The sequence below is a fragment of the Ictalurus punctatus genome, chromosome 14 (genome assembly GCF_001660625.3).
Source record: "Ictalurus punctatus breed USDA103 chromosome 14, Coco_2.0, whole genome shotgun sequence".
Classification (NCBI taxonomy): Eukaryota; Metazoa; Chordata; class Actinopteri; order Siluriformes; family Ictaluridae; genus Ictalurus; species Ictalurus punctatus.
Window position 1 is genome coordinate 27,653,419 of NC_030429.2, and position 9,139 is coordinate 27,662,557.

At 37.7% G+C, this 9,139-nt stretch overlaps 1 long non-coding RNA gene across 1 annotated transcript; it reads left to right on the forward strand.

Moving 5' to 3' along the window:
• The first annotated feature begins 849 nt into the window (after positions 1-849).
• Positions 850-8,689, forward strand: LOC128634981 (uncharacterized). Its single transcript, XR_008397891.1, has 3 exons — positions 850-1,038; positions 1,154-3,460; positions 8,605-8,689. It is a non-coding gene; the product is annotated as an uncharacterized LOC128634981 (long non-coding RNA).
• The last annotated feature ends 450 nt before the right edge of the window (positions 8,690-9,139 follow it).

Here is a 9,139-nt window from a genome sequence, read left to right on the forward strand (position 1 = left end):
AGTATCACCCTTCAAAAAGATACTTTTTCTAATGTATAAAACACCCGATAGAAGCTGGATAAGAATTTAATAGTAAAACAGTTTTACCTGAATTCACTCGATCAGAGCTTGTCCAGAAATGCCTATGTGCCTATGAGTCACTGCACTAACCGAGGCTGTAGAGAAGGCGGAGCGTCGTGTTTATAGTCGTACACTCCCTCTATAACTACTCCCTCTATAACCTCTATAACTAGTCCCTCTATAACCTCTATAACTACTCCCTCTATAACCTCTATAACTACTCCCTCTATAACCTCTATAACTACTCCCTCTATAACCTCTATAACTACTCCCTCTATAACCTCTATAACTACTCCCTCTATAACCTCTATAACTACTCCCTCTATAACCTCTATAACTACTCCCTCTATAACCTCTATAACCACTCCCTCTATAACCTCTATAACTACACCCTCTATAACTACACCCTCTATAACCTCTATAACCACTCCCTCTATAACCTCTATAACCTCTATAACTACACCCTCTACAACCTCTATAACTACTCCCTCTATAACCTCTATAACTACACCCTCTATAACCTCTATAACCACTCCCTCTATAACCTCTATAACTACTCCCTCTATAACCTCTATAACTACTCCCTCTATAACCTCTATAACTACTCCCTCTATAACCTCTATAACTACTCCCTCTATAACCTCTATAACTACTCCCTCTATAACCTCTATAACTACTCCCTCTATAACCTACTATACTCTTTTATTGTTTTTTTGTATGATGTAATTATTCCTCATGATGAGTTAAAGAGTATTTAATTAAATTGAATACATCCCGTTGTATTACATTATTCATAAACTAGAAGTCTATAAAAGTCAAATCTAACACAAGGAAGTCGATTCTTTTAGTTTCGTTTCATTCATTCTGTTTGGGTGGAGAAGAGAGTCGACTTTTTTTTTTTTTTTTTTTAATCCACACCCTCTCTAGTCTACTTACGTCACTGTAGTATCTCAGCAGGAAATGTCCTGAACTTTACAGGTCAGTAACAATACTTTATTTAATCTGACTGATGCTGTCTTTATGTATATTTCTATATTTGTTTAGTGTTGCATCATATAACTTAATTTTCACGGTTTTAAGATTTTGTGTGCAGGTCCGAACTTCCTCCCAGACTTTCCAGCCTGCCCTAGCATGCCTTGCTCCCGCCTCCCAGGATGACCTCACTAAATGGCAGCCATATTTAAAGAGGAAGAGGAGGGAGAATGGTGTGGGATGTTGGAGGTGGTGGTTTAGAGAGTGTGCTTGTGCTGCTTGTATGCTATATTCTGACTGCTGTGTTTTTTTGGTTTTTTTTTTAAATAACCTTTGCCTGGTTTTTGACATTGAGTTTGGTTGTCCCTGTACCTGTTTATGTGCATTCTATCCACCATTGTATATATATTTTGCACTTGGTTCACCTGCAGTAGGGGTGTGGCTGCCATTTCTTTTGGGAGAGGGTCCTTTCGTCTCTGTTTTTGGTTTAGGTAGTTAGGGAAGTATCTTTATTTTCTTTATTTTCCTAGGTAAGCTAGCTACCTAACAAAAGAATTCTTTTGTTTATTATTTTGGATTTGGCCCACCCTGAAGTTTTGTTTGCTGTTTGGTTCTTTGTATAGTTGTATGTATATAATTGTGTGTTACCACAACTTTTGTTGAACAACCCTGTTTGTGTTGTTATTCCTGGCTTTCCTTATTTAAAGGTCAACTTCCATTGAATCCCGAGCTGGTTACTCTGTGCGGCCTAACCTAGACTGGGCCGTAACAGTGTGAACCATGCCTACATCCCATCGACGATCACAGGACTGTAAAAGACACATTATAGAGATGCACAAAGCTGGAAAAGGCTGAAAAACACTTCTAAACATCTGGGTGTTCATCAATCCACAATAAGACAAAATGTCAAGTATAAATGGAGGAAATGTAAAATGTAGAAATATATTTTGGAAAAAATATGTTCTATCCCTCCTGTTGGTGTTCCAGAGACTTGTCATAGATCTTGCAGATCTCTGGATCCTTAATGATTATTATCGTAAGAATAAAATGACAGGCTTCGAGTCTTTGACATTGTGTAAGTATACTAGTCTTCTCATAAGGTTTTTTTTAAACACTGTAAAATCCTTACAATAATGTTACCTCTTACCTTTTACTATACGTAGCAAGCAATTCACAATCACTGTTAAGTGTAAAGTGAGTGAGATATGTAAAGACAATAATTACCAGATACTACATATATAGGAAATTAGTAGACAATAATGTTTTAATGCTTAATGTTATCCTGTCAATCATTTTGATTCACTTAACACACTTGTTTTCACACATTTTGTGTTTTAAGCACTAAAGCAAAATGGATAATGTTGTCTTTCTAATAAGATAATTATATTTATATGGACTGTAAAGAGAACAGAGAGCACAATGCAGAACATTCATTTAAATTGACTAACAAAGTGGGTCTCTTAAAGATTCACAACATTTATTGTTTGGATTTTGTAATAATATTTGGTAAACATATGGTTAAAAAGATGAACCTTAAAGTAGTTTAAATCACAATTATGTGTTTTTATTTATTTGGGAGGCTTTTTCGCTTTATTGGGGTAGGGATAGTAGAGAATTGACAAGGCAATATAGGGTAGAAGAGTGGGGGTGTGATCGGGAAAATACCCTCTGAGCTGGGAAACAAACCCTTCACTGTAAGAGAGAAGCAGTTGATTTGTCACCTTTCTCTACATTTAGACTAAACAAAGAACTAACAAATAAATAGCTTATTTACATGAAGAATGTTCTGTTCAAGATGAGAGAAACTGTCTCAGTAAATGTGACTGGGTGGACATAACATGGACTGGAGGATAAATGTCCCATTCCACACAACAGGACTGGTACAGCTGTGGAGTGTTTGTCATGCAGGTTGGATTTCCTCATTAAATTGTACGACATAAATAAAAACAAGTTCTTATAATAAACTCTGACAGTTCTTATAAATTTGTGGAGCAGAATGTTGATTTGGTTCAGTCTTGTAAGACCCCTGGAGTGTACCTAGACAACAAACCAGAATGGAGCGGGTAAATTGAGGCTACACAGAGGAAGGTCAGAGCAAACTGTACTTTATGTGGAGGCTCAGGCTCTTCAATGTTTGTTCAATGTAGATTATGTAAATAGTGTATTGAATATGATTTATGGATTTAGATGTGTGTGTTTTGTTTGTTTGTATGTATGGCTGCTGTGGTGAAACAATCTCCCCTGGACAATAAAAAAAAAAAAAAAAAAAACAAACAAAAAAAAAAAACAATAACTTGTCTTATGTAGATGGAAAAATAATTTGTTGGTGCTTTTCCAAATATCCCTTGCCATTTGACTCTAAACTCATCCAAGGAGCACATGGAACATCTGCGATTGACAATGGCAGAGGAACTTCTGAAAGCCTCAGGTCATTTATTTCTTGTACAAAAACACCTGTTATTTAGATTACGGTATAAAGTATAGATTTTTATCACAGAAAAACCACACATGTTGTAACTTTTGTAATGGGTGGGTAATATAGCAATGATTATACATTGTTTCATGTGGCACGTCTTTCCATGTCGGAGAAGCAGTTCAACACGGTTCAAAAGGTTGACTGGAAATGCTGTAAATAATTTTTCCATTTCTTTGGCTCCCATCCACAATCTAAACATCTAGATAAATAAATTAAAATAAAACAAATAAACATGTTTGAAATATTAAAACATTCACATATCATCAGTTCTTTTAATTATTTCATTAATAGGACATCGATTTTTTGAAGAAAACCATTCAATCCAGTACGGATCATTTTGACCCCCTTTATGCATTCGTGTAGGTTTTTTTGGTTCATGCATTGTAGGGTTAAATATCAAAAATCTTAAAAAAAAAAAAAAAAAAAAAAAAGTGTGCATCAGACCTGACACGTTCATGAACAGTGGTTTTGTGACTGTAAGTCATTCCATTCAAATGCTATTGACGTTAGAAACGTGTATACCCATGTCATATGTAACTTTAGAGACGGTCCCTTAATCTGCCAGTATCGACCGTCCAACGTCAAGCCAACTTTATTCCAGTAATAAACAGTGTTAGGCTTTTAGATTAAGGCTTTTGAGCAGTACACACCAGCTAAGGGGAAGGAGGAAGTGTTGTGCACGAAGGCAGAAGAGGGGTAAGCGGGCTGGCCTCGTAGCCAGGCTAAAGGCTAATAACAGATCCATTTTTCCAACACTTTTTCTGGAAATGTCTGCTCGCTTGACAAGATGTACTTAATGTGACTCAGAGTAAGGAGAAACAACATACTGGACTGTGTGTATACCAACAGACGGAAAGCATACAGAGCGGTGCCCCGCCCCCTCCTGGGCTTCTCTGACCACATTTCCATCCTGCTGGTTCCTGCTCACTGTCCTGTGCTGAAAGACTTTTCGATTGAAACCCTCACTTTGAAACTGGGTCCTGGACTTTTGAACGAACAGGCCACAGACTGTTAAAGTCCACAGCAGCTCATGTTCACCTATCATCCTTAAAACCGGCTCCCCTCAGGGATGTGTCCTGAGCCCCCTGCTGTACATGCTATTAACATATGACAGCTCGGCTAAATATCCGGGCAATCATATTGTGAAGTTTGCTGATGACACGACTTCTGTCAGCGTTCCTGAGGAATCTTAACCCATTCCTCATGAGCAGAGGTCTTTTGCAGTCACTGGAGGGTTTTTCACAACCTGCCTTCTCAGAAATCTGTTTGCAGTCATTAATAGCTTCCTTTTTCTGCCCCGACTTGGTATTCCATACATTTTCTGCCCCTGGCCAGTTCAGGTATTTCATGTGTTCCAGCTCAGGCATACCTGCTGCAGCTGATGAAGCCCTTGATTAGTATCAGGTGTGTTTGAGACAACACCTGTTCTGTATATTTGTGAGGGATTCTATTCAGGGGGTGAATAATTTTGAGACTGGAGAAATCATTATAAGTTGAATTTTCAGTTGAATTTGGGGAAAACACTTGAAGCATTCGTTGTGTCGAACTATTTCACCTGCTTTTGTTTGATCTGTTCATTTCAGCTGAAAGTCAGTTTTGCAATGGGGGGTGAATAATTTTGATTGCAACTGCATATAAACATACAGTTTTCTATTATTGTTTATATTTCATATTATAATTGTTGATTTTATATTCCTTTTCCTTTATTTAGGTTTTACTACAATAACTAGTATTACATGATTTTATATTGTGAATTGTATCTCTGCGGTGTCCTCAGGTTCCCTAAAATACACTTATGTTACTGTAAGCATCAGTTTAAGGCTCCATGTGTGTGTCCAGTTCCACAATAACACACAACCCAGAAAGCTAGGCCACAAAGGGTCAAAAGGGTCACGGTGAGGTCAAAGGGCAAATCCAGGATAAGAAATCATAAAGCAAGGGTCAGGGTCAGGGTACACTAACAGGCAAACACATTTGATTAGATCTTACACTCAAGAACTAAATATCCTTACATAAACACACAATGTGAAGTTTACAGATGTACTGTATATACTGTGCAAACAGGAAGTGGACTTGTGAATAATGTTTAAGACTTAGGATAGAGGAGGAGACAAGACCTGAGCTGATGTTCCAACTGTTCTTCTTCTCCTTCTTATTATTATTATTAATAAGAAAACTTTATTACAGAAGCAGAACACTGAGGTGCTACTACAGCTCCAATCTGTGTTGGAGTTTAATTTGATTGTGTCTTGTGTGTAAGCTGCTTTAATCATCTGCAAAGTAAATAAAGTGAAATATGAGTCATAATTGTGCAGTGAAGGATTTATTGGTACATGAGCATGTGGATATACAGGTGTTTATGGAAATCCCAAAAACCCTGTAGAACCTGTAGAACCTGACACCCTGTTTATCCTGCTTGTTCAAAACTCAAATCAACTTCCCTATCAACTGTTCATGAAACATTCACTTGAGGATGATTAGCATAAGAATGAACTCTAGGCAGGGGCGGACTTAGCACTAGGCAATGGTAGGCAATCGCCTTGAAGCCAAGGGCCCCCTAAACATGCAAAAATTTTAATTATTAATGCTAAATAATGTATGCTGAAAATTTAAATATCTATGTAAAAACACTGAATAGGGACCCATTCCAATATTTTGCCTCGGGCCCTGTCACAAAGTGAAGGTGCACAAAGTGTTGCAATGTAAAAAAAAAAAAATATGAAAAAACAAAACAAAAAACTGACAAACAATTCCAAATCTTAAGATCTCAAGGTTAAAAAAGGGTAAAAATGTCAGGTGATCAACAAACTGGGTAAACTAGACAGGACAAAGTCAAAATAAAAACATTAAACAGATCAGGTCAACATTAAAGAGGAAAAACAGGAACAGATCCACAATGCAAATTCTTTCCAAAACCCAACAATGTAATTAGCATTTTTCCTTCCCTCACCCTCATGAGAAAGAGAAAGTAGAAGTTACCTGTAGGCTGTAAACGCTGCAGTCGTTGGTGTTCAGACACGACATAATGGTGGTTGACAGCAGAGCCTCCTAAACTCAAACTTTTATTTAAATCATACTGAATTAGTAGAAATATTCTCCCACTCCAAGTTAAGGCTCAGTTTTAGATTCTTATCTATGTTTATCTAAATCTGTGGACTGTGATTTCATTAGTTATTTGTTCTACTAGACACCGCTCTGTCGGGAAAACTCACCGAGGGAAAATTGCTCTTTTATACGGAAGCCCTAAGCAGCCATGCATTATTACTTTTTTCTTTGTTTTCTCGTGATCTCAACTTAATTTTCCTGTGTACTCGACATCCATCATCCCGAAGTCAATGGGTTTTTGAACAGTTGGTTTGAAGGTTCTTGAAAGGGACTTTGAGCCACACTGAGTAGGTACTACTAAGTGTCGGTCATTGATTGATCGTAGATTGCGTGAGGGAACGTAGGCCTTCAGGAGAGAGTTGAGGTAGGGGGCGCTGTTGCAGACAAGGTCTTTTAGGTGAGCATCAAGGCCTTGAATTTGATACGGGTGGCTACAGGAAGCCAGTGGAGGAGATGAAGAGGGGTGTGACATGGGTTCTCTTGGACTGATTGAAGACGAGGTGTGCTGCTGCATTCTGAATCATCTGAAGGGGTTTGGTGGAGCTGCCGGGAGGCCCGAGAGTAGTGAGTTGCAGTAGTCTAGTTTACAGATAACAAGGGCCTGGACTAGAATCTGTGTAGCCTGTTCGGTACTTACAGCTTCATCTGCGTCATGTTGTGCTCCATTTCATTGAGCAAAATGAAGTTGAAGTGGCACCATCCTTGTGGTTAGAGTGGATCGATGCGGTAGGATTTAGTCCACATGTGTTTTTTTTAAATAAAATATAAATGATAAACAAGGTCAACTACATACATATAGAAATTAAGCAAGCATTCTTGTTTCTGTCTGACAGGTATTGTTGTGCTACTGGCCTAATTCAAATGTCAGGAACATGTAAAAAAAAAAAAAGTGCCTTCCCAGACAAACAGCTACGGGCAAAATACGAAATCGAAGAAATCAAATAAACTGTCAGGATCAACAGCGATGGCACCTGAGTATAAGTAGAGTGTTAAAAAAAAAAAAAAAGATTAAACTGTTGAATATTTGATTATTTGAAAATGTTAGGTGATAATCTAAAGAGTACAGAGAAGCCCCTTTCTGTGTTGTGCAAAAGTGGTCTAATTTAGGAAGGCCTACACATTTAGAAATATCAACAAACAACAACAACAAAAACAATCTTTCAAAGTCCCTGTGTAATTTTTCCCCAAACAGACTCATGTTGACTTATGGCAGTGTTCATTTTTTCATTGCTGTAGTCAGTAATGTCTTTGATGTTTCAAAACAAATTCTGGACAGAAATCTACAAGTTATTTGAGAGTTTGGAGAATCACGCTGAAACGAGACCAAATCCAGGACAACATCACAGCAGCGGCCGGAACAATGCAGCGGTCAATGAGCCAGCCAAGCACCACGGTCTCTGATCTTACAGAGGTGCTAGAGGTGCCTTGTAAGACTGTGGAGGAATTAAAAGAGCTGTGTGATAAGCTGAAAGATGCTGACTTTTGAAAGAAGATGGTATGTGCCACAACACAAGCAACATTACTAGTCGTTGTTAACCTGAAATAATTTTAAAACTACTTACTCTTGTGATTAATTTCGGATTGTTGTTGTTTGTAGATTCGTTATCTGTGTCTTCAGAGTGGAGGCAGCTTGGGAGATGGAATTAGGAGGATGCTGAAAAAAATTGGAGATATCTCCTTATAGAAACATTACAGTCACAAAGGGAGAAAAGGAAAACAAATTTCAGCTGCTCCTAATCAATGATGTCATCATACACAAGTTTCAAAACTTGCCACTAATGACTAATAATTTGTCTGTTCCAATTCCCAAGATCTCAAATTATGTGGAATGCAAATAGGTTGTAAATAAGAATGTAAAAGTTGTTAGTTCTCAGTACATAAATATTCGTACCATGGTCTATTATGAAAACAAGAGTGATGTTGATGCTTTTTGAATAGAACTTAAGTCTGAGTTCTAGTTTTAATAACTGTGATGTCTGTATTGGATCAAGGTGCCTGCAGAAAGGCATACACACACCAAAAACCCCAGAGTGTGGAGGAAATGATTGCTGTGACCCTAAAACATGCCACAGATCGAGCAAAACCAGCCAATCAGGCGAGTGCATTATAACATTTCATTCTAGCAGTTATAAACAATCAGCCAAAAAAACATTTATTATTCTCACACTGACGGACTGACAACCAGAGACAGACAGACAGACAGACAGACAGACAGACCATTATAATTTGTACCTGTTTGTCAGCATTATAGCTTTGGGTCACACACTTTGATCCAGATGATCAAACAGATAATGGAGGTCCAAATATCGCACGTAATTAACAAAAAGTTTCTTTATCTTTACGCTTTATGTAACAACTCTCCAAATTTATACTGCAGACAATAATATCAGAACAATATCCCAGATCATAAAATATCAACATAATTCAGTTTACATTACTTGATGTCACAGTAAAACATGAACAGAGGGCATTTTCACACACTGAGGTCATGACCTCTGATCTGTGACTGAGATGCCATGTGACGAG